General features: G+C 49.8%; 1 protein-coding gene across 3 annotated transcripts in view; it reads left to right on the top strand.

Moving 5' to 3' along the window:
• Positions 1–15,982: 15,982 nt before the first annotated feature.
• The window catches only part of NDEL1 (nudE neurodevelopment protein 1 like 1), a 38,787-nt gene continuing 36,147 nt past the window's right edge, over positions 15,983–18,622 (top strand). For 2 of the 3 annotated variants that reach the window (XM_066587810.1, XM_066587813.1), the window contains exon 1: positions 15,983–16,065. The gene's annotated coding sequence lies outside the window, so the exon portion shown is untranslated. Of the gene's footprint in view, positions 16,066–17,766; positions 18,074–18,622 lie in introns of those variants that run through there. The other variant, XM_066587811.1, reaches the window with a different exon arrangement.

The following is an 18,622-nucleotide window of genomic DNA, read 5'->3' as shown; positions in this document are numbered from 1 at the left end:
TATTATAGTAGTTATATTCTTGTACATAGGGGGCAGTATTACAGTAGGTATATTCTTGTACATAGTAGGCAGTATTATAGTAGTTATATTCTTGTACATAGGGGGCAGTATTATAGTTGTTATATTCTTGTACATAGGAGGCAGCATTATAGTAGTTATATTCTTGTACATAGGAGGCAGTATTATAGTAGTTATATTCTTGTACATAGGGGGCAGTATTATAGTAGGTATATTCTTGTGCACAGGAGCAGTATTATAGTAGTTATATTCTTGTACATAGGGGGCAGTATTATAGTAGTTATATTCTTGTGCACAGGAGGCAGTATTATAGTAGTTATATTCTTGTACACATGGGGCAGTATTATAGTAGTTATATTCTTGTACATAGGGGGTAGTATTATAATAGTTATATTCTTGTACATAGTAGGCAGTATTATAGTAGTTATGTTCTTATACATTGGGGATAGTATTATAGTAGTCCTATGCTTGTACATAAGTGGCAGTATTAATGTAGTTATATTCTTGACCATGGAGGACAGTGTTATAGCCAGTTTCTTGTATAGTAGTAGTAGTATGCAGCCTGGCTTGTCAGGCCAATGAACTTGACAACAACTTTTTCAAGGTAGAAATAAGATCAAAGTAGTTGTTAGGGCTCCCACCCACTGGTGTTTTTTTCCTGCGCTGCGAGAGCAAGTGAAAACACTTGCAGCTCAAGAAAAAAGCTGCAATATCGCTAGTGTTGTTAATAGGGCCAGCGGCAGCAGCGCTAGCCCCATTGAAAACATAGGGAGAATACTGTGGAATTCTGCCACAGATGTGACAGCTGTGGCAGGAGTTTCCTTCATCCCCGCGGGGATCGGGCAAATAGCTAAGTGCTGCCTGTAATTGGCTGAGCGCTCAGCCAATCAGCACAACCCTTTCAGGAGGCAGGGATTTTTAAATCCCCGTCTGCTGAAAGTGCTGGACAGCAGTGCAGGGAAGCCAGACAGAGGATGCGCCTGAGAGGCGGACAAGTGAGTAAAGATTTTTTTTAGCTTTTTTTGACCAGCTAGGGATGATTTTCACGGAAGGGCTTATAGTTCAAGCCCTTCCCCAAAAAACTGAAAGCAATGGGATAGCATCCTGAACTTCTGCCACAGCTGTGATAGCTGTGGCAGAGGATTCCTTTATCCCCGCGGTCCCTGCGGAGATGAAGGAAACTTCTGCCACAGCTGTGGAAGACGTCTGCGGTATTCTCCCTATGTTTTCAAAGGGGCTAGCACTGTTACCGCTGGCCCCATTGACAAAACTGGCGATATTACGTTTTTCTTGCCCTGCGAGGCGAGTGTTCTAGCTCTCTCTTGCAGCGCAAGAAAAAAAAAACCGCCAGTGGGTGGGAGCGCTTAGTTCCATTCCTCAGCCCCTCACATAACACCAAGAACATTAATCAGCAAGGGGTGACAGTGAGCACAGGGTAGAAAAGAATATGAAATCTGTTCTCCATCCTGCCATGATAGGAGGGACATTTAGAAGAGAAGTAATAAAACCTACTAGCTATAATGTTCCCACCTTAGATTGTACATTTAGTTGTCTGTGCTTGCAGATGCAGAACATTTTTTAAGTATTTCGACGTCCTTATTCTATAAGCCTTGTTCCTCATTTCTTTGCTGATGGTGCTGGCAAGGATCATATGACACATGAGAAGTGACGATACCATTTCACCACTAATGACTCATTCCCTTGTTGATCTGGCAGTGTGAGGCGGCTACGAGGCAATAGGCAACAAAGGATGCAGCACAATGTTTTATTCATGCCGTCATGTGTTTTCAGTAGTAAAAGATTCCTTCACAGTCTCTGGGCAATCCTCCTGGGAAGAAATACACAACATACTGCAGAAAAAGAAACACGTTTTATTCTAAAATCACATTTTCAATGCTTTTTTTCTATTGAAATTTGACCATGAACTGGGGCAAGGTCCAAGCTGCCCCCTTCAAGTTGAAAGTGTTATTTTCAATTGAGTTCATTTAAGTGGGTTTCTTGTTTTTAGAAAATAGAGATAACGGAGGGCCCTGAGCAGTAACATTAGCGCTACTCTGTGAATTCTGATGCCTGAAGCCTCACCTTGTATCATGGCAGCTGATTTGGGGTGACCCCTGTTGTGGTCAACTTCATCACGTTCTTGCATCAAGTCCACATTCAAAATATATTCATTTCTATGAGGTCTAACATGACTTCAACATTACTTATAGCCAGTGGTTGGGCCAAGGCCGTACACGGGCGTTATAGGTGCCTATAGCAAAAGAAAGAATGGCCCCAACCCTCGGAACTGCCTATTATTAGACCAGCATTTACTAAGGATGCTCAAAGTGTTTTCCAAAAAAGCCCTCATTCCGTGAACCCTGAAGGTGGCCACACACATTAGACGTAGGTTGGATAAACCCACCAAATTTGGCAGGACTGGTTGACCATCTAATGGCCAACATTCATTCACTCTATGGCAGTTGGAAAATAAAGAACTGAGCATGCCTGAAGATAAGCCACTGCCAGAGGAATAGCTGTCGACCAAATAAGTATTGTCGGGAAGAATGGTTTGTTAGGCCGACAGCTAATAATAATGTATTGTATGACGAGCTTTAGTTGCTTATTTTGTTTTCATATCATATATCTAACCCTAGTAAGTGTGATGCTGTCTGCTGAACCTGCCTATCTGGGGTTATCATGTGATAACCATGTAAAGAGGTTGATATTGATACCATATATTGCACCCCCTTATCCAGAGGCGTAACTAGAAGCTCTTTGGCCCCAATGTAAAATCTGTAACAGGGCCCCTTATCTGCTATATGCTATTTATAATACTGGTGTCTTCCTACCGTGTTTCCCTGAAAATAAGACAGTGTCTTATATTAATTTTTGTTCAAAAAGGTTTAACTTTTGTACATGTATAGCTGCCTGGACACTATTTAAATTGACTTTTTAAATTAACTGTTAGCAGGGCTTAATTTTGGAGTAGGGCTTATATTTCAAGTATCCTCAAAAAGCCTAAAAAATCATTTTGTATCCTCAAAAATTCTGGAAAATCATGCTATGTTTTATTTTCAGGGTATGTCTTATTTTCAGGGAAACAGGGTATGTGATGGAGGGGCCTTTAGGCCCCCTAAGGCTCCAGGGCCGAATAGTGACTTCAGCACCCTATTGCTACTCCCTTGGCCCCTGTGAACCAAACTGTCTTAACATTGGTTTTGTTGTGGAATGACAAGGTCATGATGTCAATAACTGGGACTGTTAGGTTGTGCACCAACATATTGCACCGTTTTGCCATATTATGTGCTAGCCATATTTATTTGCAGGTACTGTGAAGTTAGTATGTTATATAACGTTTGTGGTTGGTCCCGAACCATGGATGCGGACTCAGAACTGATCACAGTGCATTAGAGTACTTTTACATTGACTGGTATACTGGGCAAATCTCACAGTGGAGCACCCGCTGCTATACCCATTGTCTGTGAACTGTGTCTGCAGTTATTTAAGGTGTTTTCCAGGGAAGTACTATTGATGACCTATCATCAGGATTGGTCATCAATAGTTGATCAGCTGGTGTCCGTCGTTTGGGACCCCAACCGATCAGCTGAGCGGATGCATTGCTATCAGTACCGCAAATACACAGAGGTCGGAGCTGAAGCCTCTGTGCCAACCTCCGTGTAGTGGCCTGCGCTTGTAACTGCAGGCACGGCTCCCATTGATTTAAATGAGAGCCGCGCCTGAAGTTACAAGCGCCGGCCACTACATGGGAGGTCGCCGCAGAGGCTTCAGCTCCAACCTATGTGTATTTGTGGTGCTGACAGCATGCGCCTGCTCAGCTGATTGGTTGGGATCCCGAGCGACCAAGCCCAGTTGATCAACTATTGTATTTCCTTGGAAAACCCCTTTAAGCCACAAATTCCTCCTGAGCTTTCAAGTCTAGCTTAACAATACTCTATGTATGCAGATGTTTTTAGTAAGAAGGAGTCTGAGACCCTGTTGTCACATAGACCATACGATTGTCCAATTGACCTATGGCCAGGCGCATCTCCTCCTAGAGTTCAAGTGTATCTGTTGTCTCTTCCGGAGACTCAAGCCATGTCTGAATATATCAAGGAGAATCTTGAGAGAGGCTTCATCTGAAGATCTTCTCTAGCTGGCGCAGGGTTCTTCTTCGGAAAGAAGAAAGATGGTTCTTTGTGACCATGCATTGATTACAGAGGCATGAATAGTGTTTCCATAATGAACAAATACCCACTACCTCTAATTTCTGAACTGTTTGACAGATTACAGGGAACTATCCAAGCTTGATCTCCATGGAGCATACAATCTCATCAGAATACGTGAGGGTGATGATTGGAAAACCACATTCAATACCAGGGAAGGACATTATAAATATCTTGTCATGCCGCTTGGTCTTTGTAATGCCCCTACTGTATTTCAAGAATTTGAGAATGATGTGTTCGGAGACCTCTTGTATTCCTCTGTGATCGTCTATCTAGATGACATATAGCCTCTTGTGACCTTTCTTTGCACCGCAAACATGTGAGGACAATCTTACATTGTCTACGTCAAAACAGTCTTTATGCCAAATTTCAAAAATTCCTGTTAAAGCGATCCAGTCTGCCCTTTCTGGGATACATCTTTTCAGCTCAAGACCCTATTATGGACACAGAAAAACAACTATCTGCTGTTCTCAATTGGCCTAAACATCAGAGTCTGAAGGCCATCCAGCATTTTTTGGGATTCACAAATTATTACTGTCGGTTCATACCACAGTTTCCCTCTCTGACTGCTCCACTATCCGCCACAACTCGTTGAGTTTTCAAACCCTAAAAATTGGTCATCTGAGGCCGAAGAGGCCTTTGCCAAATTGAAGCCAGATTTACTCATCCCTTTCACATAAAAATGTGATTGATATTCAATCTACACAGCATTTAAATCCTTGTCAGGCTCATTGGTCATTGTTTTTTGCCATGTTCAACTTCCTTCTACCTCTCTATCCGGCTAAGAACACGATGGCTGATGTACTTCCCAGGTCTTTTGATGCATATGACGACAGTCCTGTGTCTGAATTCACCATTGATCCCGAAACATTGTTGATGCCACAAGTCTATGCAACATTTGTCCAGGAAATGCCTTTGTTCTTGCTGCTCAGAGGTCTGGCACTTTGTCCTGGGGGCATGACCCTAAATTAGCTGGACATGCAGGTTATAAAAGGACTCTTGAACTTCTTTCTCTTCTTTGCTAGTGGCCAGCTATTGCTAAAGACATATAAGAAATTCTCTGCTTGCCAAGTTGGTGTCAGATACAAACCATCACTTCTGCACCCTGCAAGTCTACTCCACCCTCCCTCCGTCCATTCGCAGTCCCCCTGGTCACACCTTGCCATGGACTTCATTACCCATCTGCCTAATTCCTCTGGTAATTCAGTAATCTGGGTGGCTGTAGATAGATTCTCTAAAATGACTCATTGCGTCCCTCTTTCTGGTCTGCCCTCTGTCTCGCCTGGCACATCTGTTTGTAGCACACATTTTCAGGTTATGTGGACTTCCACACCACATTGTCTTTGATCACGAAGTACAATTCAGGTCTGAAGAGCATTATGTCATCTGATGGATGTCAAATTAGACTTTTCCTCCACTTACCATCCTCAGTCCAATGACCAGATAGAGCGGCATTTGGTGTCCACTCAACAGGACGCTTAGGCATATCTTCTCCCATGGACCAAGTTCTCAAATAATAACCATATTAACCAGTCTCCAAGGTCTATGCCATTTTTCATAGTCTACACGCAGTGTCCCCATGTGGCTCTTCTTCCACAGATGTGTCTGCTTCGAGTTACTTTCATAAAGAATTTTTAAAAAATTTGGAACCAGGCTAATTGCTTTGTCATGTGCTGCGGTCAACAAATTATTGGTTTTTCCTCCATGTATCTCTGCTATAGAGACTCTTGTCCCTCACATACAGTATATCTTCCTGTAGTGTGGGCCTTAAAAACACACACACACTGTGGAGGTCCCTTTGCATCTTGCCCCATTGGCCTACCTTTGTAGACATTGGTGAAAATTTTCCTAAGCCTCCGTAGGCTTTTCTGGAAGCTGCTCTGCGCCACACTGCTGAGTACAGAGCACAGGGTATACTAGAGCGAGTTCGGATAAGAATGCTTCCTTCTGCCCCACTGCTTGGTACCACCCACAGCATGCTGTACATTTCTGCTTCAATGTGGGTGCTGACTGTGAGTGTATTGGGTGCCGCTCTCTGCTACACTGGTGAGTGGGTGGCGTGACATTGTTCTCCCTCAACCTTCTCCCCCCCTGGCCTGTGAGTGCAAGTCACAATGTCCTTTACAGTATAAACAATTAGGTGTCAAGTCCCCCACTATTGGCCCACATAAATAAATGCTTCAGCACATCATGTGGTCATCCAACCACATGGTGGCAGTATTTTGGCTATAATGTGACACATAACACGCTAAGGCAGTGATGGCGAACTTTTTAGAGACCGAGTGCCCAAACTGCAACCCAACTCAAAACCCAGTTATTTATCGCAAAGTGCCAACACATCAGGGGGCGAGGCTTATCACGACGAATGATTTTTACCTCCGTCATTATAAAAAGGACAGGGCTATTTCAAAATAGACGGTGCAGATTTTGACTGCTTTCTGCATGCGGAAATACTGCGGAATTTGCCACAGAAATTTCCACTGAGGACATTCTGCAGCATTTCTGCCACTTGTAAATATACCTCAGTAGTAAAAGTGCCCCCCACAGTAGCCTCAGCAGTAATACTGACACCCACAGTGGCTTCAGTAGTAATAGTGTCCCCCAAAGTGGCCTCAGTAGTAATAGTGACTCCGATAGTGGCCTCGGCAGTAATAGTGACTTCCACAGTTGCCCCAGTACTAATAGTGACCCCCACAGTGGTTTCAGTAGTAATAGTGTCCCCTACAGTGGCCTTAGTAGTAATAGTGAGCCCCACAGTGGTCTAAGCAGTAATAGTGACGCCCTCTGCAGTAATAGTTACCTTCACATTAGCCAAAGTACTAATAGTGAGCCTCACAGTGGTTTCAGTAGTAATAGTGTCCCCCACAGTGGCATCAGCAGTAATAGTGTCCCCCACAGTGGCATCAGCAGTAATAGTGACCCCCTCAGTAGTAATAGTGACCTCCACAGTAGCCCCAGCAGTAATAGTGACCCCCACAGCAGCTCCAGTAGTAATAGTGACCCCCACAATAGCCCCAGCAGTAATAGTGACCCCCACAGCGGCCCCAGTAGTAATAGTGAGACCCATATATTTACCCCCTCCTCCTTGGTGTACCCCCTCCTCCTTGTCGAAGCGCCGCTGCTCCTCTGCTTGGCGCTGCTGCTGGCACTGATCGCAGTGACGTCAGTGTGTGCGTTCAGACGCCTCCTCCTTTCCGCTCTTGCGAAACCAAAGAGAAGAGATCAGGGAAGGAGGATCCCAGGGGCACCCTGAAATCACATTGTGCACCTGGGATTAGCGCCACTAGCAGCACCGCTGAGTGAATACCGGCTGGGCAGTTGCGTATTCACTACCATGGTGAGCAGCCACCAGCGCGCATGCCAGCAGAGAGGGCACTCTGCGTGCCATAGGTTCTCCACTACTGCGCTAAGGCATATATATTTTACATACATACACACACGTTACCGTGCAAAAGTTTAAGGCAGGTGTGGAAAAATTCAGCAAAGTAGGAATCTTTCAAAAATAGAATGTTAATAGTTTATTTTTGTCAACTAAAGGCCCATTTAGACACAACGATTATCGCTCAAAATGCGCTCAAAAGCCGTCTTTTGAGCGATAATCGTTGTGTGTAACTGCACTGACATTGTGCAGTTTTTTGTTCTCCCATCGCTCATCGTCGTCTTCCAGCATGCTGAAAAACAACAATGAGCCTTATCAGAGATTCACAGCGGGATACAGCTGATACTATTGTTTCAGCTGTATTCTGCTCCCTGATAACGGGCTGGGTATGAAGAACAGAGCGGTCCAGCTCTATTCTCCATACCTGGCACGGAGCGCTCAGCTGTATAACAGCCGGGGGCTCCATGCAGAAAACATCGGGATGCAGAAGACAAGCGGGGAGATTAGCTGTGCTACAGGGCCACATGCTCGGCCCCCAGATGGGGATTAGCTATAGAGATCAGATTTGTTTCAGCAGATCCTACTGATTTCTACAATATAATGTCTGTGGGGACCACCTGAAGAGGAATGTTGAACTTTGTTTTTCATACATGTGTCCTTTTAAAGGGGTATTTGATTTTGTTTTTTCATAGCCGAGATGCGGAAACCACTGCTCCAGTTACCGATCACCCGGCCGGAGCCTACAAAGACAGCCCAGCGCCATTTCTGGAGCTGCCATAGAAGTGAATGGGAGCTACAGAAACAACGTAGCACAGTGCGCTATGCTCTTCCCCTAGCTCCCATTAACTTCTATGAGAGTTACAGAAATGACGCTGGGCTGAAGCACTCGACTGTTTCTGACAGGTGAAAACAGATGGACAGATTTTCTCATCTCTGCCATGAAAAGTAATTTTGTAATTCATCACCACTTCTCACAGCTGAGGGTTAACATATCTGCACAAATCTCTCTCCTGTTCTGATCGTTTGCTACAATGTATCAGTCTGCAGTGCAGACTCATAAGGCCCAATGCACACGGGCATATTTGCATGGCGGAATCAGGAGTGGGCGTCTGCCTCCGGATTCCACAGCACATACTGCCCATAGCAGGTATTAGTGTATCTTGACGCCACCAGCAGAATGGGTGGAGTCAAGATGCACACCCTCCAACCAACGCCCCTGCCAGGAGAATGGGTGGGAGTCATCATATGCCTTGGCGATAATGTTGGCTGTAGGCTCCACTGAAATCTCCCGTCTGCTGCTGGACGTTCTTCCCTTTGCAGTCTCCTGCGCTGTTCATATAATTGGAGGCCGTGGAGGAGACACTGGCAGAGCATGGAGGGGTGAAGCCACAGCAGCGGACCCACTGACAGCTGAGGCCATGTAAGTGGCTCAGCAGCAGGAGCAGCGGGACACAGCCACAGTGAGCATAAGCAGCAGAACGGGCAGCACAGGAGTCACACAGCAGCAGCAGGGAGCGTGAGGAGCGGCACCAGCAGAAGCTCCAGCAGAGGAGTGACTGAGCTGAGCTCCCTCGGGCAGTCACACAGCAATGGGGGGGGGGGGGGGGGGGAGAGAAATGGGCGGGGAGCGTCTGCTGCGGCCCCCCCGACACAAGCCCCAGCGGAGGAGTCAGTGGCCAAAGCTCCACCGAGCTGTAACACAGCGGCATAAGGGTGACACCGGTGCCGTCTTCTGCTTTGACACAAAGCAGCCAGGAGCTTCAGGGTAAGCAGGTGGGGACGAGCGAGGGACACAATACACTGGCAGCAGCGGTATTATTGAGCCACTCGGGAGCTGGGGGTGTGACAGGGGCGTTTCTCCTGTCAAACCCATAGCTTCTGGTGGAGTCAAGATACACTAATACCCCCCTTAGCCTGCTATTGAAAATCGCTTCTCCATGAACATGAGTGGAAATCAATTGCCATTTTCTGCTTGCGGATGGAAAATCGCCCACATGCTCTATTTGAATGCGGATTGACAGATGACATTGCAGACGGGCAGAGGAATTCGCGTCATTGCCTAGCAATGGCATAGCACTATCAGCACTGTGCATGTGCCCAGCACGCCGGCCGGCACATCCACAGCACAGATCTGGACAGGTAAGCAGGGTCTCTGGTCGGGCAGGACCCGCTGCAGGATCTGACCCGGCCGTGTGCGGCCGGCCTAAAAGGATTGTGGAGACTGGATACTACTGTACCAAACCCTCAGCTGAGAACAATGCTGAATTTGGTTTCTTTTTCTTTCAGTTTCTTGTTTGCAATAAATGTATTTTTGGTTTCCCTCATCCTGTAGGGCTTTTAACCACTAGTGTTTTTTTTTACTGCAGATGTCAATGGGACTTTCTAATGTTAAAATCGCATCGCGCAAAAATCGCGATGTTTGCGCTTCTGCAATTTTTGTGCAATGCGATTTTAACATTAGAAAGTCCCATTGACATTTTCAGTAAAAAAAAGCGCAGCGATATCGCAGCGTTAAAAAAACGCTAGTGGGTAAAAGCCCTTAATGAGACCTTTTTTTAAAGGGGTTTTCCAGGGAAATACTATTAATGACCAATCATCAGGATAGGTCATCAATAGTTGGTGGGCTGTGGTCCGCTGCCTGGGACCCCAACCGATCAGCTGAGCTGGCGCATGCAGTCAGCGCCGCAAATACACAGAGGTCAGAGCGGAAGCTTCCACGACGATCTCCCATGTAGTGGCCGGCGCTTGTAACTGCAGGCACGGCACTGCATGGATCCTTGTGGTTGATGCCAGCTTTCATGCGGGGCATCACCCTCTGTATGCTGACAGTGTTAGGTCAGTGGACAAAACTCTTTTAACCCTTTGAAATCACTAGTTTATTCAAATCACCAAAAGTCAGGGGCCTGCCCACTTTGATGCCAGCATTCATGCCCAGGATGAACGCCACTATATCTGATGCGAGGCATCACCCTCTGTATAGTGACAGTATGACATCAGTGGTCCAAACCCATTTAACCCTTTGAAAACACTACTTATTCAAATCAGTAAAATGTCTGCCCACTGTAGTGCCAGCTTTTATGCCCAGAACCACTTTGGGCCTTCAGACTCTGGTTGTAAACAGAGATGTTTCCATTCACTGAAATTAAGCATTGATCTTGAAACAGAGTATGTTCAGATTTCCCACCCGCAGACAGTCCTGCCGCATCCATTTTTATTACAGGTGATACCCCCAGAGCTCCGTGTAATGACAGTCAGATACAGAAATCTGATATCAATGGAAACAGCAACTCAAAAAGTTTAATTTAGCAAAACTGTCTCCCATAAGACGTCCTTGTTGCCCATAGCAACCAATCACAGCGCAGCGTTCATCTCTTAAGTTGGTGAGGTAAAATGAAAGCTGCACTGTGATTGGTTGCTATGGGCAACAAGGCCCGTCTTACTGTTAGGCCGGGCTCACATGACCGTGTGTGCCAGCGTGCTGTGCACAGCTAGTACGCAATGATGTGTACTACTACATGCCGCCAATCCCCACATACGATCTTGGCATGTACGCGTGCGTTATATGTGCCAAGATAGAATATGCTGCGATTTTTATTTTATTTTATGTGTAACACGTGTGCAAAGAAAACCCACTGGTATAAGTGGCAAAATGCTAATCAATGGGCTACTGGCATCACGTGTCGCACAATGACAATGCGCCCGCGTTGGATATGAGAGCGGCCTTAGACAGTTTTGCCAAATGAGGCCCAAAATGTTTAATACTGCCGCTACTGTCGTCGCTAGGGGGATATGAGACAAAATGGCTGCCAGTGAAGACAGGCGAAGGTTTTATGTCCTTGATTTTCACATCTAAAGTCTGTTATTAGTGTGCAACGTCATTTTTGAGCAATGGTTGGTGAATTTCGCCCAGTGGGCGCACAATTCGTAAGCGGTCCTCCAATAGTAAAAAAGAAGGTTGCATCTGTGAGCGAAAACCTTCCGGACGTCCACCAGTAAGCGAGGAAACAGCGGAGCGTCCGGGCAAGCGTCACACAAAGTCCTAGAAATCCAGTCAGACTGAGCAGAGAATCGGATGTCCCGCCGCCGGCTGTGTGGGAGGGAGATTCTGCGCAAATGTTTGTGATGTTATTATCCCTACTGATTGCAATGGTTACCGGCCGTGAAACCGGACGATAAAGCGCGGCGACGTTCTTTCTGTGAAAGTATGGAAACTAATGGACAGGGATGTGTCATGATTCGTGTTTAGAGATGAAGCCGCCTTCCAGCTTTCAGGTAATGTCATAATCCTGGGTGAGAACCCCACCGGTCTACGTGGAGCGTACGCGCGACTCCCCCGCGGTGAATGGGATTTGCGCTATAACCTGTATAAAGTGTGCGGCCCCTTCTTCCTCTATGAGGAAACAATCCGGGGTATTTTGTACCCGGACGCTACAGATAAGGCTTTTGCCGCAGTTGGAACCGTAACTCCCACCAGAACCCCCACCCCATTATCACAATGCCGCCAGAAGTGAGCGGCGACTACCACACAGATGGGTCGGCTGTGCAGGTGATGACCATAGTGACTTCTTCCTCGGCCCCCATGTTTCCCGGACCTTTACATCTTGTGATAGCTTCCTCTGGGGCAGTATGAGGCTGGGTTGCCACATAGCGTATTCCGGGCGGAAATCTTGTGGTTTGGCCGCAGTGAAAAAAACCAAGATTTCCGCCGGGAAAGCGCTGCTTCAAAACCTGCAGCACTTAGCCATGGGTTTTGGAGCAGCTTGGCCGCACACTTTTCCGTTTGCAGCCGGCGCTCCCATAGAGGGGAACGCGGCCACAACGGAAAAAAAAAAAGAATGGATATGCTGCGGTCGAGGATTCCGCGGCGCAACATCGGCTTCTGCTGGCTTTGCCGCGACTGATTCGCCATCCCTTGGCTGGCCAATCCCAGGATTAGCGGCCGCAGGCGTATTTGCCGCGACGAAATTCCAAACGAAATTTCCGCTGCAAATCCTCCCTGTGTGAACCCAGCCTCAGGGTCTACGTGCCCCCACTGTGCGGCATCCCAGAAGTCATTGCATCTGTTAGTCCTGACCCACTACAACATGTATGTCAGGAACGTGACTGCAGGCTCCATGTGTGTCCGGTGATAAAGGAGGTCACAGTGATCACCGATGGGGGGGAAACATGTCTGATGATGTACAACAAAACTTTTTGTCTCCATTGATATCAAATTCCTGTCTCTGAGTGTCCTTAAACGGAGTTCTGGGGGTCTCACACTGGTGTCGGAGGTCCGTTTTCCTGCTCTGAGGAGGGAGCAGGAAAGGGGAATCCCTATGGTGCAAATGCTCCGTCTTAGGATGGAACTGAACGGCACCATACAGACCCCACTGACTATAACGGACCCCACTGACTATAACGGACCCCACTGACTATAACGGACCCCACAGACTATAACGGACCCACAGACTATAACGGACCCCACTGACTATAACGGACCCCACTGACTATAGCGGACCCCACTGACTATAACGGACCCCACTGACTATAACGGACCCACAGACTATAACGGACCCACAGACTATAGCGGACCCCACTGACTATAGCGGACCCCACTGATTATAACGGACCCCACTGATTATAACGGACCCCACTGACTATAACGGACCCCACTGACTATAACGGACCCCACAGACTATAACGGACCCACAGACTATAACGGACCCACAGACTATAACGGACCCCACTGACTATAACGGACCCCACTGATTATAACGGACCCCACTGACTATAACGGACCCCACTGACTATAACGGACCCACAGACTATAACGGACCCACAGACTATAACGGACCCACAGACTATAACGGACCCCACTGACTATAACGGACCCCACTGATTATAACGGACCCCACTGATTATAACGGACCCCACAGACTATAACGGACCCCACTGATTATAACGGACCCCACAGACTATAACGGACCCACAGACTATAACGGACCCACAGACTATAACGGACCCCACTGACTATAACGGACCCCACTGACTATAACGGACCCCACTGATTATAAGGGACCCCACTGACTATAGCGGACCCCACTGACTATAGCGGACCCCACTGACTATAACGGACCCCACTGACTATAACGGACCCCCAGACTATAACGGACCCACAGACTATAGCGGACCCCACTGATTATAACGGACCCCACTGATTATAACGGACCCCACTGACTATAACGGACCCCACTGACTATAACGGACCCCACAGACTATAACGGACCCACAGACTATAACGGACCCACAGACTATAACGGACCCCACTGACTATAATGGACCCCACTGATTATAACGGACCCCACTGACTATAACGGACCCCACTGACTATAACGGACCCACAGACTATAACGGACCCACAGACTATAACGGACCCCACTGACTATAACGGACCCACAGACTATAACGGACCCACAGACTATAACGGACCCCACTGACTATAACGGACCCCACTGATTATAACGGACCCCACTGATTATAACGGACCCCACAGACTATAACGGACCCCACTGATTATAACGGACCCCACAGACTATAACGGACCCACAGACTATAACGGACCCACAGACTATAACGGACCCCACTGACTATAACGGACCCCACTGACTATAACGGACCCCACTGATTATAAGGGACCCCACTGACTATAGCGGACCCCACTGACTATAGCGGACCCCACTGACTATAACGGACCCCACTGACTATAACGGACCCCCAGACTATAACGGACCCACAGACTATAGCGGACCCCACTGACTATAGCGGACCCCACTGATTATAACGGACCCCACTGATTATAACGGACCCCACTGACTATAACGGACCCCACTGACTATAACGGACCCCACAGACTATAACGGACCCACAGACTATAACGGACCCACAGACTATAACGGACCCCACTGACTATAATGGACCCCACTGATTATAACGGACCCCACTGACTATAACGGACCCCACTGACTATAACGGACCCACAGACTATAACGGACCCCACTGACTATAACGGACCCCACTGATTATAACGGACCCCACTGATTATAACGGACCCCACAGACTATAACGGACCCCACTGATTATAACGGACCCCACAGACTATAACGGACCCACAGACTATAACGGACCCACAGACTATAACGGACCCCACTGACTATAACGGACCCCACTGACTATAACGGACCCCACTGATTATAACGGACCCCACTGACTATAACGGACCCCACTGACTATAACGGACCCCACTGACTATAACGGACCCACTGACTATAACGGACCCCACTGACTATAACGGACCCCACTGATTATAACGGACCCCACTGACTATAACGGACCCCACTGACTATAACGGACCCCACTGACTATAGCGGGCCCCACTGACTATAGCGGACCCCACTGACTATAACGGACCCCACTGACTATAACGGACCCCACTGACTATAAGGGACCCCACTGACTATAACGGACCCCACTGACTATAACGGACCCCACTGACTATAACGGACCCACAGAGTATAACGGACCCCACTGACTATAACGGACCCCACTGACTATAGCGGGCCCCACTGACTATAGCGGACCCCACTGACTATAACGGACCCCACTGACTATAACGGACCCCACTGACTATAAGGGACCCCACTGATTATAACGGACCCCACTGATTATAAGGGACCCCACTGATTATAAGGGACCCCACTGATTATAACGGACCCCACAGACTATAACGGACCCCACTGACTATAACGGACCCCACTGACTATAACGGACCCCACTGACTATAACAGCGTCCGTTCGGTCTCCGCTCAGCAGCCTGGCATTTGAACGGGCAAATAAGCGCTGTATTTTATGGCGGATCTACGACAGAACCTCCGGGGGTCCCAGCTGATGTGACTGCGGCCTTAGGAGTGTCCCATGGGGAGACCACCGGTAATAACCCAGTATTTAGCACCAGTCGCACCACTACGTCCTCACAGAGCTGCTGCCGGCGGCGGCTCATCTGGGCCCCCTGTTCTCCGCACTGGTCGGGGTCTCAGAGGGGTCCTAGTTCTGCCCTCACACCATGGTGCTATCATACTGGCAGCAGGAGGAGGACACGTTATGTACACTATAGGCTACTGCGTCACGACATGACGTCATGGAGAGGGTTCATGTATGGGGCCTGTCACCGAGGTCAGGCTCGTGAGCCGATCCCTTCTATACTGCTGGGAGTTGTACTCCTCCAGCCTCAGCCGGCAGCTCCGCCCACTGTGCATACAGACAAGATTGACAGGGCGTCAGCCGGCAGCACGTCACATGACGGTGGGCGGGGCTCTCCCCTGTGCTGGCAGCAGGACACGCCCCCGCCTGGTGGTGACGTATGACGCTTCGTGTCTACCGGAAACCGCCGCTCAGCGACCGGGCCGGGACAGCGGGGCCTCCGTGACGGTAAGCGGCCGTGTGGGGGCGCAGCGGGTTGTGTGCGGCTGTACGCCCGTGTGTGGCGGGGGGAGGCTGGGATGTGCGGGGACACGAAGGAGGCACAGACCGGGGGAGACGGGGGACAGGGTGGAGCATCACCGCTGTGACAGGGGAGATGTGATTGGGGGGTGGAGCATCAGATTTGGGGTGACAGTGGGAATAAAGGGGGGGATCAGATGGAGCATCAGATTTGGGGTATGGGGTGGAGATCAGACTGGGGATAATGGGATGGGGTGATATTTCGGGGAGCAGTGTGGGTGTGGAGGCTTCGGGGTCCCCAGATCATTAGATATACACAATCACTACTGCTGTGCGGCCCCATGTAGCTGTCAGGTGGCACAGAACGGGCAACACTGACCCCATTGGAGACGTTCTGTGCCCATCACTAAGCAGATGGTGACTTGGAACCGGGGCCATGTGTGGGATCGTCCGCGCTGGGGGTCGGTGGGGCCATGCTTAGGGTCGTCCGTGCCGGGGGTCGGTGGGGCCATGCGTGGGATCGTCCGCGCCAGGGGTCGGTGGGGCCATGCGTGGGATCGTCCGTGCCAGGGGCCAATGCGTTGGGTTGCCAGGGCCATGCGTGGGGTCGTCCGCGCCAGGGGTCGGCGGGGCTATGCGTGGGGTCGTCCGCGCCGGGGCTATGCGTGGGGTCGTCCGCGCCGGGGCTATGCGTGGGATCGTCCGTGCCAGGGGCCAATGCGTTGGGTTGCCAGGGCCATGCGTGGGGTCGTCCGCGCCAGGGGTCGGCGGGGCTATGCGTGGGGTTGTCCGCGCCGGGGCTATGCGTGGGGTCGTCCGCGCCGGGGCCATGCGTGGGGTCGTCCGTGCCAGGGGCCAATGCGTTTGGTTGCCGGGGCCATGTGTGGGGTCGTCCGCGCCGGGGCCATGTGTGGGGTCGTCCGCGCCGGGGGTCGGCGGGGCCATGCGTGGGGTCGTCCGCGTCGGGGCCATGCATGGGGTTGTCCGTGCCGCTGCCATGCGTCGGGTCGTCCGTGCCATGCATGGAATCATCCGCACCAGGCGGATGCGGTCTGTTTTCTGGTGGGGCAGTTTTGCGCACCAGTCGGTAGGCGGTCAGTGAGCCCGCTGTGCCCGCTAGTATATATAGTCCGTGTAGGTGACGTCATGGTGACCTGCCATGTGGAGGTGACGGAACAGATCCTGCAGTACCCCTGATGTGCCGGTACTTCAGCTTCCCGTTGTCACTGATGCCCCAGCTCTGCGGACGCTTCCCCCCAATGAGACTCTGCGGGGTCTTCTCCCCTGTCGGTCAGCGGTCCGGTGTGCTGCCCCTGATCTGTATGCCCCTGCACAGGACGTATCCTGGGGGGACGCCGCCTGCGTGCCGCAGTAACCGTGCGCCATACTTTTAAGTCCCTTTAACCCCACAATCTGACATAGATATGTAGCAGCGGGCAGACAATACTGTGGTGTAGCAGAGCTGTGTTGGTTACCTGGCTCTGGTTGTCACCTGTTACCTCTGTTCTACAAGCTGTCACCCTGCTCCCACCCCTGCTCACCTCTGATTGGCCCGGGGGTGTAGGCTGCTTCCCCTGTGATTGGCTGAGCCGGGGATCACTCCCTGCTCTGTTGTGTCTGTGGCTGTAAGCTGACACGTCTGATCCCGGTGCAGATGCTGCTGGCGTGTGCCGGTCATGCGTGTGGGATTAGTGTGTCGGACCTGGGGATGGCTGTCAGGATGCCTCTCCTCGGACGTCGGTGATCTGCTTCGTGTTCGCAGTATTTTGTGGTGACCGTGTTTCCCCGGAGGCCGCCGTGACCCACCGCCTGCATCCTGACTGTTTCCTTCGTAGCTTCCACCAGTCTTGGCAGTGAATTTGTCAATAAAGTTGGTTGCAGTTCCTTCTTCGCACTTTTCACCGCGTACGGATGGATGGGAGTTGCTGTGGTAACGCCGCAGGATCTCCGGTGAAGGGGACGCTGTCCGGAGGGCCGCCGACTTATCGCTGTACGGGTACGTTCACATGTGGTGGGTAGGCCGGGCTCGCAGGAGCGTATTGTACCAAATATTACGCGTTTGCCCGCGAGCTACTGCGCATCAATCGATTACCTTGCCTTGCGCGTTCCGCTCACATTTGCGTGTGATAGGCCGGGTCACCGCTTGCTGCTAAAACGAACGCTCAATCTTCCATTTTCAGCGTGTTTTTGACGCCCTGCGTCGCCCATTGAAATGGGGTGCGTTAAAAACGCTCTCAATGCTGTTACAAAATGCGGCGTTTTCCGAACGCTTGTGTTATAATGACTGCGTGTGGATTTGCCGCTTCGAAAAATCCATGTCAAATTCAGTGCCAAAAACTGCATCAAAACCCACATCGTTGGCGCGGACTTGGATGTGGATGCCCAGCGGGCAAAGGGGGAATCTGCTGTGGATGTGTTGCAAGATAATGTGGGTTTTCGTGCGAATCGCGTCCAAATTGACAGCTCAAAATATGCTGCAGGTTTGGGTCGGATACATCGAAATCTGGTACTCGTGAGCGTTGGTTTCTGGCAGGAGGGTGGGGGG

The sequence above is a fragment of the Eleutherodactylus coqui genome, chromosome 13 (genome assembly GCF_035609145.1).
Source record: "Eleutherodactylus coqui strain aEleCoq1 chromosome 13, aEleCoq1.hap1, whole genome shotgun sequence".
In the NCBI taxonomy this organism is placed as follows: Eukaryota; Metazoa; Chordata; class Amphibia; order Anura; family Eleutherodactylidae; genus Eleutherodactylus; species Eleutherodactylus coqui.
This window is presented reverse-complemented; position numbering and strand designations above follow the sequence as displayed.